General features: G+C 37.4%; 1 protein-coding gene across 2 annotated transcripts in view; it reads left to right on the forward strand.

Annotated features, from left to right (window-relative positions):
* The window catches only part of LOC306856123 (bifunctional heparan sulfate N-deacetylase/N-sulfotransferase 1-like), a 97,321-nt gene that overhangs the window by 26,214 nt on the left and 56,850 nt on the right, over positions 1-14,257 (forward strand). For both annotated transcript variants that reach the window (XM_079395154.1, XM_079395153.1), the window contains exon 2: positions 4,214-4,315. The gene's annotated coding sequence lies outside the window, so the exon portion shown is untranslated. The remainder of the gene's footprint in view (positions 1-4,213; positions 4,316-14,257) is intronic.

Genomic DNA, 14,257 nt, shown 5'->3' on the forward strand with positions numbered 1-14,257 from the left:
TGTTTTATTTTATTTTTTGCTTTTTTTTTTGTTTTATCTTGTTATATCTTATCTTTTTCTATTTTGTGCATTTTTTTTTTGTTTAGTGCTTTTAATCTTGATTTAGTTTTTTTATTCTACTTTACCTAATTTATGTCAGTTTCTTTCACCAATTTGGTTTTGTCTATTTCGTTTTGAGCCTTAGAGGTAAACAGGGTGTTTTTGCTTTGTGAATCAATCTTTTATGATTGGCTAACCTCTGCGTGTTAAATTCAGTATGGCTGCATTCCTCAAACCCTTTTTTTTAAAGACAAACCTTTTAAATGTAAAGTATTGAGTGGTATAGAAACTCAATGCCTCGAGTTGCTGTCAGCTGTCCCCTGGTCACAGAATAATGATGCGTAATGGAAATCTCGCTGCGCTGTTGATGGAATATTGAAGTCGTAGCACAGGGACAATGTTTGTGACATTTTGTCAGTTTTTAAATGATTTTCTGTCTGATGGAGAAAAGCATAAATGTCTTTTTCTAAAGGTAATACTTCACTGTTGTCATTGAAAAGAAAGAGCTCTAGATAACAAAACCACCATAAAAGTTTTGAGCAGCTGTTTAGTGAATGCTTTTTCTGTTATGTCTTGGCATTTGTGCACGCGGGGTGCAGGGGAAATAGCTATATTGTGGTATGTGGTTCTGTAGTGATATCCTGGCTTCAGGGATATGAACTGTGATAAAGAGCAAAGCAACTTCTGTTTTGGCAAGAGGCACAGGAAAAGAGATGACAGGCCGAAGGCATGAATTTGATAAATTTACTTTAAATGTGCAGCCATTTTAGGAGGGTTTTGTCCTCCTCTCCCTGTCTTATACTCTGTCTAAACTATCTTATGACAACAAATCATATTTGGAAAATAGGGAGATGATGGGCATTTTGACACAATTTGTAAGGAATTTGATGCTGCTGGGTCGGTGTCAAACAAGAGTGTTCAAGATGAACAGAATTTTTCCTAGCTTAAAAATGAATGTGCAAAGTTTTTAGGAAGGCATTCTCTGCAATCACGTCAGCCTTTTACACCATTTTCAGCAAAAAATGTCTCTGAATGATTCTGGAAATGTTGTGTGTTTAAACCATAAAGTAATAATATTTATGAATTAATAAATTAATTTAAATTGATTTATGAATTAAGTTTAAAACTTAAAAAAAAAGATTAAGATGTACACAGTATCATGTTATAACGGTGTATGGAAAATGTTGTTTTTCATTTCACACACAACTTGAATGTATATGAATGCACACTACAGCTATACTACAGCGTAACAATTAACTTAATTTATTAAGTTAATAAATTGTAAATATTTCTTTTGGGGAGTGACATTTTTACAACCTGAACCAACTTTGCCTTGTCATAAAAAGGTTAAATTAGTTGATATATTAAGAGACTTATTGACCTTGACACAGTTATGAGGTCAAATATATACTTACATGTGTCTGCACAATGAACTGATTTGGCAAACAGAAGTTTTTCAATTTATTAATTTTTTATAAAACCACTTTATTTCTCTCCTTAGTAATCGTAATGATTATGCCACACTACCTATGGTCTTTTTCATCAAAGTCATACTTGTAATGAGGCTTTTTATCTCTGCAATATATTATATTCTCAGCCATTACCGCTTTGCTGTGGTACCAAAAAAGTCAGAAAACTGTCTTCAGATGGTGTAGCTTTATGTAAACTCTTTATTTCCAGAGTTTTGCATGTTTTGCAACGATCCTTCATAAAGTTTCATGTTCGGTCTGTGAGGGCTCAGGAACTCCTGAGCTCCCTTAATAACCCACGGATTTGCATTTGTCCAGAAAGCGAGCTTGCAGCAGTTGTGTGAGCCGGTGAGGAACGGCCTCAGCTGTTAAGACAGGCACCAGTGAAGTGAAGTTGTTATTTTTGGCTCCATTCCTTGTGCTCACCTACACTGTTTTGATGCTCTTTTAAAGTGGCTCTTGCCAGCCGGATATATAAGGGGGTGTTGGCCCCAAACAGCTGCAATAACCATTCTTTCTGTCTGTGCTCTCGCCTGTCACCCCTCAGGACCGATGACGGCACCCGGTGCTGATTTTGTGCACCTCTGATTGTAATCCGCCACTCAAGACCTCTCCACGCGAGCCTCTTGATTAGAGAACGGTCATTAGAGCAGAGAACGATACCCTCCGCTTGAACGCCTCTGCGTCAGCGTTTGTGGCCATCTGCTGGATATATTGCCCCTCGATTGGACAGATCTGCGTTGTTAACCCTTTTGGAACGTAGCTGGAAAAGCATGTTGGTTCTCTTTGCCAGGATGACAGACTGCAAGATATGACTTTTTCCGGTTTTTTTTTTTTTCTTCTTTTTTTTTTTGAGGAACTGGTTGGCAGGAATCCAGAGCTGCCATTGTGTCATTGGCCAATCTCTTGGTGGCTCCAATCCAACTGCTCGGATTCAGCACTTTTCCCCTCCCGCTGCTGTAATGTGGCCTTGCTAAGATAATGTATCTTTCTCGAGATAAAGCACACGTCTCAGCACTAATATTGATGTGAAGTTTACTCCATTTGTGAGAGCTCATTGTTCTCATTTCTCCCGTCAGGGGCTACAATGCGTACTGTAGCTCATGCATGAAAGCTCAATTTAAAGAGTTTTTTCAGGCCGCGAGTTCCATGACTGCTCTGGTAGGAACCAGATAAATTGACCTGTGGTTGCCGAAGCCGTGGAGCATCAAACAGGGCAAATTCTGCTTGAATTATTCATATAATATATCTCAAAGCACACTGACTTGCTTTTTGGGGGCAGTAACTGGATTTAGATACTCTAAATGATCTCTTAATGCACTCTGCCGCTTCATCCAGGCAGTGAACAGCAGTGACTCACCCATGCTGTTATTTAGTTAGTTAATCTTCTTATGGAGTGGCATGGTTATTTAAAGCGGTAGTTGTCATCATTTACTCAGCCTCATGCCGGTCCAAACCTGTTATAACTTATTTTCTTCTGTGCAACATAGAAAAAGATATTTTGTATTTAAATCTTCCATTGAATGGACAAAAACACACACACACTGAAACAAATATCTTTGTTAAATAGGAAGTCATAAAGGTTTGAAACAACAAAATATTGCATTAAAATTGTGATTCCAATCAAAATCACAATATTGATGAAACAATATATCATATAGGACTTAGACTAAGCCAGGATTAGGCCATTGTTCAATTAGGAAATTTAAGTAATTTTTATTAGCATGCCTTAGGAAAAACATTACTGGTGTGCATCTCGAGACAAAACAAAGGCACTGATATATTATAAGATCAGTCAGTGCAAGTTTCTTTCAATTTAAACAGCTCAGACTTGCACTTTAGTCTGGGACTAGGCTTAAGCCATGTCTGTGAAACCGGGGGATAGGCTATCACATAGCCCTAGTCTGCAGAGCAGAATAATATGATGTTATTATATGAAAAATAATTTGATGTTGCAAACGAATCTGAAAAATAACGAAGGAAACCGAGTGAGCTGCTTAGGGAAAAGAGCACAATCCAAGTTGTCCTGAACATGAGACGTGCTTTATATTAAGTGCTTCAAATGAACCCATAAAAACTGTGGTTTAAAGTGACTGGCCCTTCTGCCTGTGTTGTTTAATACAGTTAAGACCAGTTTTCTTCAGCGCATAAATTACATTTTAGGCTTGTAAGCTTATCAGTAAATGTTAGGAAGTCAGTGAGTATTTCCATTTGGCATAAAGGGTTGTCCTAGCACCAATAAGTCTCTATTAAACCTTAAATAGTCGGAGCACAATAGAATAAGAATGCAGTAATTCTGACTAAATTATACAGTTTTGCATACAAAATTGGAAGCGCTTTAAATCTTTTCCCCCATAAACTGCAGTGCTAGTAGTGTGTTGCAGCAGTATTGACAGAGCTGAGCCATTATTTAGTCCGTAAACTACTGCTTAATAAAAAAGGAATTTTAAATTGTGTTATCTCTGGCTGCACCGGAAACTTAACGATCTGTAATTTCAAAACTGAGGTATATACAGAAATGTCCCTATTTTATACACTTTAAGTCTGTCCAGCTACTTTAATTGAATGAATCTAAGCAAGGCCTGTTTTTCTGCAGAAAACCTGGGGGGTAATCTGTCTGAAACCCAGCAGTGTGTCCCTTATACTCTCCCCTGCTTGCTCCTGTTATTGCTTTGTTAATCGATGTGCTTTGATTCGTTTCACAGGAATGCCTGCAGCGTTTCAGAAGACTCACCTGCAGATCCCGAGCTCAGGCGAGCAGAGCCACTTTTGATGAGATTCTGGGAGGACCACACTGTCAACCAGAGGTAGGATGGGAGCCGGTCAGGGTTTATTGCTTTACCAGTTGGAACGTTGTTGTGTGGCCTTGCTGTTCCTTGTAATGTGCTTGCACCAGCTGCTTGCCTGTCAAAGGACAGAACACAGAGTAAACTAATTTTTAAAATCCTCAAATGGTCACACGGTTTATGTAGTCACATATAGTCATTGCACTGACTTCTGACTTAGTAGCATTAATACTTTCATGAATAGTCAATTTGCTATTTACAGGGGCAGTATGTAAATTTTAATTCACCCAAAAGTGACAAAAATCTGTAATTATTCACTCATAATTATTTTGTTTCAAACCTGAAATAGAAGATATTGTGAAGACTGTTTCAACTGTTTTTAAAAGACAGTGGAGTCCAAAACAACATTTAAATTCAGTTCTTCTAATATAGAAAGACTTTTTAATCTTAGTATCGACCTCCCATCTTATTCATTTACCAGTGGGTGCAACCTTTTCTGGGTTCTGTGCTTTGGTGAGCTGCTACCAAAACAAACTCCAAACGAACTTCATTTTGGCAAGATTTTGTTTAAAATGATGGTGCTCCAGTCCATTCTTCGACTTAACCGGAAGTGCAAGTCAAAGGGGCCTTTAGTTTGCAGGTAAAATGGCAAATTGCAACATTCTGGCTATGGTTTGTTAGTAGGTCTTTAAGGGGAAGTCTATAGAGGCTTGTATTGAAGTAATGTGTTGCGACAGGGTCTAAAGCATCATGTATGAAGCATTTCCCTTCTTTATTCAGAGAGAGACAGAAAAGCATACGAGTCACACTGATGGCAGTTACCAGTGTTTCTGATCAGCCAAAGATTTGGAGAAGAGCCCGACTGTATCCCTCACACGGTTCACATTCCTGCCTGTGGGAATGCATGAAAAATGAAACCTTGGCTTCCTTACCAAATTGAAATTCTGCCAATCTGTTGTTTTACTGTGAACTGCATTTGATAATTTAGGTTAAAATGCCTCAAATAGTCACTGCTAAACATTTTCAGATGTTTATGCTGTTGTAACATACCTGCACATACAGTCTCATACAGCTGTGTACTTAGAGCCTGATGGTGATGTGATGTTTACGGGCATCATTGATCTTTACATCAACTCCTCTTTTGTTTTTCACCTTATGGAAGTGAAGGTGGAAGATGAATTATAAACTTTCATAAATAATTGAGAGCCATCGGCAGAAGTGAATTATTAATAGGTGAAAAAGGCATCGCTCTAGATGCGTCGTGATGGGCTAACATGAGCTTGTCTTAGTTTCATGAAGCACAGACGTGTTATTTCCTCTCATTAAGAAAGTGTGGTTTTGCTAGATAGAGCAACTGGAGTACTTGTGATTATTTTTATGCTCTATTGTGTCCTTTTTATTTGAAGATGGAACATCAGATTTAGGGTTGGGCGATGTCTACCAAATTGGCGTCGGACGATGTCTACAGTGAAACATCGTGATGGACGGTGACATCGGGGGGTGGGCTTATGGGTGTGCCCGAAGCGTGAATCTGTATGCAGAAATGCACGGAAAACAAATAACTCGTTCTACGGAGCCACTAAAGGGACATCGTTTTCCGCTTGCTAGCAGCCTGTTACATTACAGCACATGAAAGTTCACTTATGTGCTGTAATGAACAATTTAACATCAATTTATTAAAAGTTTAACCTTATTTGGCATTAGCCTGCAGTTGCTGACGCTCGCTAAAGCGTGCAATCGCTTTCTTATGTGCGCCATTTACTTTCGCTTTCAAAATCGATTGCGTTCAGCAAGGAGGGGAGAGGATGGAAAGTGAGGGGGCACAGTAACTCGTTTGGGGGGGGGCACATCTTCCCCCTCCTCACCAAAAATTTAATTTACTTTTTTTTTAATTTTCTTTTTTTAAATGTGAGGTGTGAACAGTTCCCTGAAGAGGTTCCCTGAACACATACGCACCTTTCATTAGTCGATCAACAATATGTAACCCTGGACCACAAAACCTTAAGTGTCAATTTTATAAATATCTTCATGGAACATGATCTTTACTTAGTATCCTAATGATTTTTGGCATAAAAGAAAAATCTGTAATTTTGACCCATACAATGTATCTTTGGCTATTGCGTCAAATATACCCTTGCAACTTAAGACTGATTTTGTGGTCCAGGGTCACATATAGTTCCACCCTCGAGGAAATGCCATTGTTCAACCAATGTTAATGTGGGTACATATTGTCTCTGCACATTTATCCTGAACAGGAAAGTGTACTAAAGTATTTTGATCTTTTTATTTTTTTCAATACAAATATCTAAACCGCCTTAAATCAAGCTACATTTGCTTGACTTTTGTTTTAATAATAAACATTTTGATCAGTTTCTCAGAAAACAAGACTTCTGATCTGATGTTGTTTTGCATCTCAAGTAAATCTATTGTTTAGATATTTGCACTGGAAAACAAGACTGAAATAAATACTGAGGAAACATCACTTTTGTGTAGTGTGATCAGAAGGTACTGTAAAATTATTACCATATTCTAGTTAAGCTGTTTCTTAAAAAATCAATTACAAAGTAAAGTATATTAGAAGTTGTTTTTCGAACTTTAAAGTGTTGCTCATTGTCTGCTCTTTGTCTAGACATGAACATTTAGAGAACTTATTGACACATTGGTCCATTCAGTTTGGTCCTTAAATTTCTTTTCTTGGTCATAAAGTCTTAAATTTACCGTCATAAAACCTACAGAAACCCTGAAAAATATAACCGACTGTGCTGTGCTATTTAGTTGAGTTGCACAACTTTGCCTTTTAAACTGCTCCGGGTGTGTGTTCACGGTGTGTGTGTTCACTGCTGTGTGTGTGCACTATGGATGGGTTAAATGCAGAGCACGAATTCTATGGGTATGGGTCACCATACTTGGCCGTATGTCACTTCACTTCACTTTCACTTTCACTTAAACCATTTTGCTTCCCATACACTTCATAACGAAATTTAAAAAAAAAATAATAACATAATAAGCTGTTAACACTCACATACACTCACCTGAGTTCTCAGTGCTTTGACATCACTGCTATCTTAACTAGCATAAGGAAAAAAATTAATACTAATTGTGAGACGTAGGCCAGGTGAGCATTTCAGATTTAGAATGTGAAAAAATACTGTCTATTATGTTTTGCTGTTTAGAGACACACATCAAAATATAGGCTGTGTTTGCCAAAAGCATCGTAAGCCTAAGTAGATGGTACTGGCACCAGTGGTTTCTATGATCTGCTTAGGTTTACAACACTTTTGGGAACCGCAGGCTTGGTCTATGCCAGATACCAAGTAGTGGCTTGACTTTGACTCCATGTGAAATGGCTTGGCAAGGTCTGGAGATTTTCCTCCTTATGTGGAATCTAATTGTACCTGATGAAGACTAATTCTTGAATCAATTCAGGTCTTTTCTGAGCTGTAACGCTAGATCCTTAGCTGGAGCTCGACTTGCTTGATGTGAAACACTGACTTCATATGAGTCTTATTTGTGTGCACTATTACACACCTGTTTGGCAAGTTTAAAAAAATGCAAAGATGAAAAAATATTATTTGCATTTACATTTGCATTTTTTCAATTAGGAGACGTTTTTATACAAAGCAACTTACGAATGAGGAACACGAGTGATTCGTTTTAAGGAGGTTGTAGTGCTGTAATACGGAGTATCACAATTGTTCAGAAGTGTACAGGTTAGATTAGAGCTGAAAGTAAGAAATAAAGAGAAGGATAGCTTTTATGGAAGTAGTGCATATTATATATAAAAAATAATTAAAGATCAGACAGGTTAAACAAGTTAAAGACTGGAGTAATGATGCTGAAAATTCAGCTTTGCTATCACAGGAATAAATTACATTTTAAAATATAATCACACTGAAAAACGTTTTTATATATATTTCACAATATTACGGTTTTACTGTATTTTGATCAAATAAATGCAGCCCTGGTGAAATGTTTCAAAAACATTTAAAAAAATGCCAGACTAATGAACAGTAGTGTTTATATATAGCATATACCCACAGGGTCTTTGCAAACAAACAGTAGGCATAGTGCAAAGAACCTGCACTAACAGATAGAACCCACACTGTGTCAGTTCTGGTTACAACAACAATTTTAGTAGATAAGCATTTAAACAACCACAATGAGTTCTTTTTTACGCTCGTTCTTTTGCATTCATGTAAATACGGTTAATTATGCGCCCAAGATCATTCGCTCTAGACAATGGCAGTGCCAAGAGCACTAGACTTGTGCCGTCCTCGTCTTTTGTGCGAGTGTTTTTAAATGTAAATGCAAACCTACAACTGTTGCGGAGGGCGCCTGGATCATGTCTATGAATACTAATGAAACAGCCTTTTGAGCAAATTCACCGTGATGCTTAAACAGTACTTGTTTCCTCTCTTGGTCATCCTGTTTTTGTGCTCTCTCTCCTGATTTCTCATTCTGTTTAGTGATTGTCTCAGCAGTGGTCAAGGTGAGGATTGTGTCTGTTCCCATTTTCAGAATGATTCTCTGTGGATGTAACATTGTCTGGGCTCAGTATATGTAGGGCTGCACAATTACTCGAATATCTAATCGCGATTACGATTATGGATGCCACGATTACATGATCGTTCAAAGCCGCGATTACAAAAATAAATAAACAATTAAAAATGCCCACTTGCCAATATTCTGTGTGCTTAAGAGGTGTTTGCAGCGCGGAGTTTAACAAACTCAAACACAGTGGATAAAAGACATTTTGTCTAACTGATAGTCGTTGTCACACTGTTGTGCATGATAGATATGTTAAACACCAAACGTGTCAAAAGCGGAACAAAATATCGGTACTCGTTTGAACTGTGCGCCACACTGACCTTTTACCCGCTAAACAACGCTGTGAAATCCGGTAAGAAACACTCGAGTTCAGCGCAGAATTCTCCAGTGCAAATCACATCTCTTTAATTTAAACCAGTTTAAAGCCAAATAAATCGTAGCGGTTATTCTCATCGACACTGATGCAGACAGCAGCAGAAAGTGCAACAACGATCCAGTTAGAAGACGTTTCAATCCACAAATCACCCACATTTACCATAGTTTTACTGTAGTAACACTAACGGTAACAATGGTACGGTGGCACAAAAGTAGGGTATTCATATTGAGTATTATTATTGTACTAAATATGTTAAAGGAGTAATGGAATATAATTACATTATTTAGTTAATTATTCTATCAGTTGATGTGGATTTGTAATTGACTGAATGTCTTTAGGCTACTGTTCTTCAATGCAAACATCATAGAAACCATATAGTCAGGCTACTTTTTTACCATGGTAATGAGGTGCTGTTCTTTTGGTTATGTATAAAAGATGAGGCTGTTACAGTTTTCACAATGGTACTGTTAAATGTACATCTGCATCCCGACTCAAAAGCAATACATTTTCAGGAAGAGTGTTTTCAACCTTTTTTTAAATATATATTTTATATAAAAAAATATGGCATGCAGCTTCAAACAATGGCATAAATCAGTTCAAAATAACCGTTATTAATAGTCAATCTGAAGGGAATAATCAGCAATAATGATTTGTCATAATCGTGCTGCCCTAAGTTTATGGCCTGTGCTGCTTTGTCAAAGGAAATGAAGGTGAGATTTCAAACAGCTGACAGCTGCATATTGGCTGGGGCCGCTGATGACTGTACCCGACACACTCCAGAGTCGTCCTGCCCTGCCAAATCATCACAATTCCACACTTGAAATAGATGTGTATTAAACCACTGCCTGTTTATGTATTCTAAAGTGCAGATTGAAAGGAGAATATGGATTAGAGTAAACATTTTTGTGCATGCAATACTGGATTTATGAATTATAAGGTTGTTTCAAAGGGCTGTCACTGGAGCTGTGTACTCACTTTAGATATTTGCTATTAATTTATTACAGTGTTAGGAGGATGATAATGATTCTATAAGAATAAATAATAACAATGACCGTTATTATTATACTGTATTAAATCAACACCTTTTTAAAAGTTTTTCATTAATATGTTATATAATTACAATTATGACTTTTAGATTTTAAGCAGTACTTACATTATTATTATTATATTTTTATAGTAGTAATAATAATAATGTAGGTACCACAAAATAAAACAACAACAATACATATATTTTTATAATTGTATTATTATTATTATTATACTGTAATAAATCAACACCTTTTAAAAAGTTTTCTATTTTTAATCTATACTATAATTATGACTTAGATTTTAAGTACTTGCATTATTAATATTATATTTTATTTTTAATAATAATAATAATGTAGGTATCACAAAATCAAATAACCATAAGATAAATGACAACCGCTAAAAATAAATGTATTTATTAAATGAATTATTAACAACACAACAACTAATGCAAATATTTTTATAATTGTATTATGACTATTGGATTGTTGTTGTTGTTGTTATCAGCACCTAATAATAAATTATTCCCAATAATAAATGGATGATATTAAAATAATGAATGATAATAATTAAAATAATTTGTAGTGATGATGATTATTATTTTAATATTGTCCATTGTGGGGATCATTTATTATGTGTTGCTTAACTTGGTTAAGCTATTTTTCCATTCTTTGTCGAATAGTTTTTTCAGGTTTTTTTGGTTATGTGACATCGAACTGATTGTTGAGGTTTTTAAGGGTGTTTTATTTTATTTATTTATTTTCTCTGAAGAGCCATGGGTATTAATACGTCACCAAGGTGGGATTGTTTATTTTTTATTCCCCCATTTATGTTTACTTTTTTATATTTATTTATTTTTCATTTTTTTGGTTGAGAATTTTTGCTTAATATTTAGATCTGTGTGTGTGTCTCTTTGAACCTTTAGGACTTCCGTGTGCACATGAACTCTTACAATATGTTCCCGTTGTGGCCATCATTCTCCGCATCCTACGTCAGTTAACAGCCGTCTGCCAGCTGGTGTTGTTGTGTGTGTATATGTATACACATGTCCGTCCTCGCTCAATCACGTTCCCTACAAGCCCCTCTGTGTGTCTTGCACCGCTGCCCTATAACTGCTGATTGATCGAATCCGCCTGGAGACCAACACCCTTCTTTCATTTCCCAGCACCTTGGAAGACAAGAAGCAGGTTGCCTGCCTGCTCCACACAGCCTCCTTTGACCTGCGGAGTCGGCACGGATGTAGCACAGCAACAGGAGTGGTACTTCGACCCACTTTAGCAGACAAAGAGGTGCTTTAACTTTAGCTCATGTCCTTTTTGGGCGGCTTAAATGGAACAAGCACCTGGTATCGATCAGTCTCTCTCATGGGCTCTACATGCTTGCACTTTGTTGCTCGGTGCAGTCATAATGCTACTAACGTTCTCAGACATACGCACTCATTCACAATTAAACATCCCCCGGTTTTCCTGGCAGCCCCTCATGTTCCATTCGCGGTCCCAGAACAATACGCTGTCTCAACAATCTCATTGCGCTCTCTTCAAGATCCAGGGCAATCATCAGCAGGCCACATGTGCTAGCATGCTTTAAGTGCTCGAATGTTCTCCAAGTAGGGTGGAGACCGGGAAAAGAGCCGTCGACTGGGATGCTGGATAGAAATATATTCCCCCCTGTAATGTTCAGCAGAGATGCTACCGCTGCTCTCTCGCTCTTTTCCTCCCCAGCTGCTGTTCAACTCAATTATCTGATTCGCTGAGTAGTCTCTTCTGCTCTCATAATGTGCGGTACTATTAGGAATTCTCTGCATGCTGTGGGGAGAATGAGGCCTACAGGCCTTGCCCCCGGGAGCCATCCTTCAACCCGGAGAGCTGACGCAAAACAAAGATTCCCTGCTTTTTCCACTTAATCCTCTATATTTTCTCCATCGATTCACTATACGTAATTTCTTGGAGAATTATTGTCATGAGAGATAATCTTTAGGATATCGAACTAACCTTTTGAATTGGGTTCACTTTTCTTGCTTCGTTGTGCTTCATCCTGAAAACCTCAGCTAAAAGTTATTGGTGTTTGTCTAAAGATGAACCTCTTTGTTTTATAAAATAGTAACAATTGGGTCATTGACATGATGCTCTTGTTTTCATGTTTTTGTCCTACCTATTAAAAATACTTTAAAATGAGATGCAAGTGAAGTTTTATTAGCTTTATTTATTTATTTTTTAAGTTGTGGGTTAATCTTCATTTTGATATGTTTAACATAAATTAAAGTCAGTGTATACACCTGTCCTGATATCATAATGAAGAAAAAAAGCCTCTTTCAATGAAAATGAAATTCTCGTAAATAAAATGACTCCATTTAAGCATGCTGTGCCGATGAAAGTGACAGAGACTGTTCTCGTGTGTATAGATTCCCCCTCACTGAGGGAACGTTTCCTCCAGAGTAGCCTGATAGCTGGACTCGACTTAGCACCCTGACGATGGAACCACTTAGTGGATTTTAGCCTCAAATGTCAGGCCGGTCCCCCAGGGATGCGTTGCACTGATGTGATTTTATAAATAACATTATTCAGCACTTTATTCTGCACTGAAGTAGCCACATCTACTCTACTGAAGAAATTATAGTGTCTGATCTCAGTGATGTCCGAAATTTGATAAAAGTTGTTGACTGACCTTTCGCTCAAACTGTAGAGCTTATTATCGAATGGCGCGCCACATGCTTGACTGTCAACATGAGTGAGATTTTCTGCAAAATCCCGCAGTGAACCTTGAGCCAAGTCTCCCTGATGACTCACTGCGTCACTGTGATTAAAGCTACTTGGACTTGAAGTCATGCCGTGCAAAAAGCCTGTGGCAATTCTGAAGTTGCTTTTGCTGATTTTTCAGTAAAAAAGCAAATAAATTAAAAAAAAAAAAATGTTTGGTCTATTTGTGCGCCTTTCCAATGATGTTGACATTTTAAGATGATCATCTCTGCAAGAGTTGTTCACTGTGTCTGACAAATAGTGCTGCCAATTCCAGAAGAGATGCCAGCCAGAATTCCCCACTGAGAGCTTGGACACACACACTGATGATCAAGGCAGTGCAAATGCTACACCTCGCCTTCAAATAGCACCCAGCGCTCTGGCAGTTGGGAAGACGAGCAAGAGAATAAAGCAGGATGGTTTCAGGGTGTTTTAGGTGGGTGGATGTGGATTGACGTGCGTCTTTGTTCAGACTCTGGTTATTCCAGCATGAGTCGATGCTCTGGCAGTCAAACCGGATATCTTAGGGGCTGACCATAAAAAGGTAGCTACCGTGTATTTAAAAAAAAAAAAAAAAAAAGTGTTGGATAATGCTCACAGGTCTAAAAATGTATATATTATATTGTGCGATATTATTGGTCAAAAGTTTGGAATATTTACTAATCTTTTTTTTTTTTTTTTTTTTTTTTTTTTTTAAGTATCCTATACTCAGTAAAGGTCATTGCACACTGAGTCCGAAATTTTCATATGCGTTTTTCGTATTCGTTATCCTAAAAATTCATCACGGACAGAAACCTGGCACACTTAAATCTGATGCATATTAATTAATCCGTTGCGAAATAATTTGTAAAACAGTACTAAATTGAGTCTTCAAGCAGTGAGGATGATTTTGTTGTCTTCTAGCTTCTTAAAAAGAGAAAAAGAAAAGACATATTGGGTCCATCCAATCCTGAGATTCCCCCTCCTTATTAAGGAGCAGCGGATTATCACGGGAGATTCAAAGTTTACTTCAGGATGTCAGTGGCTCAGTTTGATGCTTTGCTAGCGATACTAGAGCCACATATTAAAAAGAAGACCACCAATTTCTGTGAATTTGGTGTGCAAGGATCTTTATAATACTAACGTAAGCAGTAGCATAATAACAACAAACTAAAAAACATAGGCCTATTATTAAAAGCCGTGCTTGTACAGGTTCTGCGCGAGCCTCTTCACTAATATCCTCTGCGTCTCAATCAGGCTCAAATAGATAAGCAATATAGACTACGCCATTGTTTACAA

This window comes from Barbus barbus (genome assembly GCF_936440315.1).
Source record: "Barbus barbus genome assembly, chromosome: 36".
Taxonomy (NCBI): domain Eukaryota; kingdom Metazoa; phylum Chordata; class Actinopteri; order Cypriniformes; family Cyprinidae; genus Barbus; species Barbus barbus.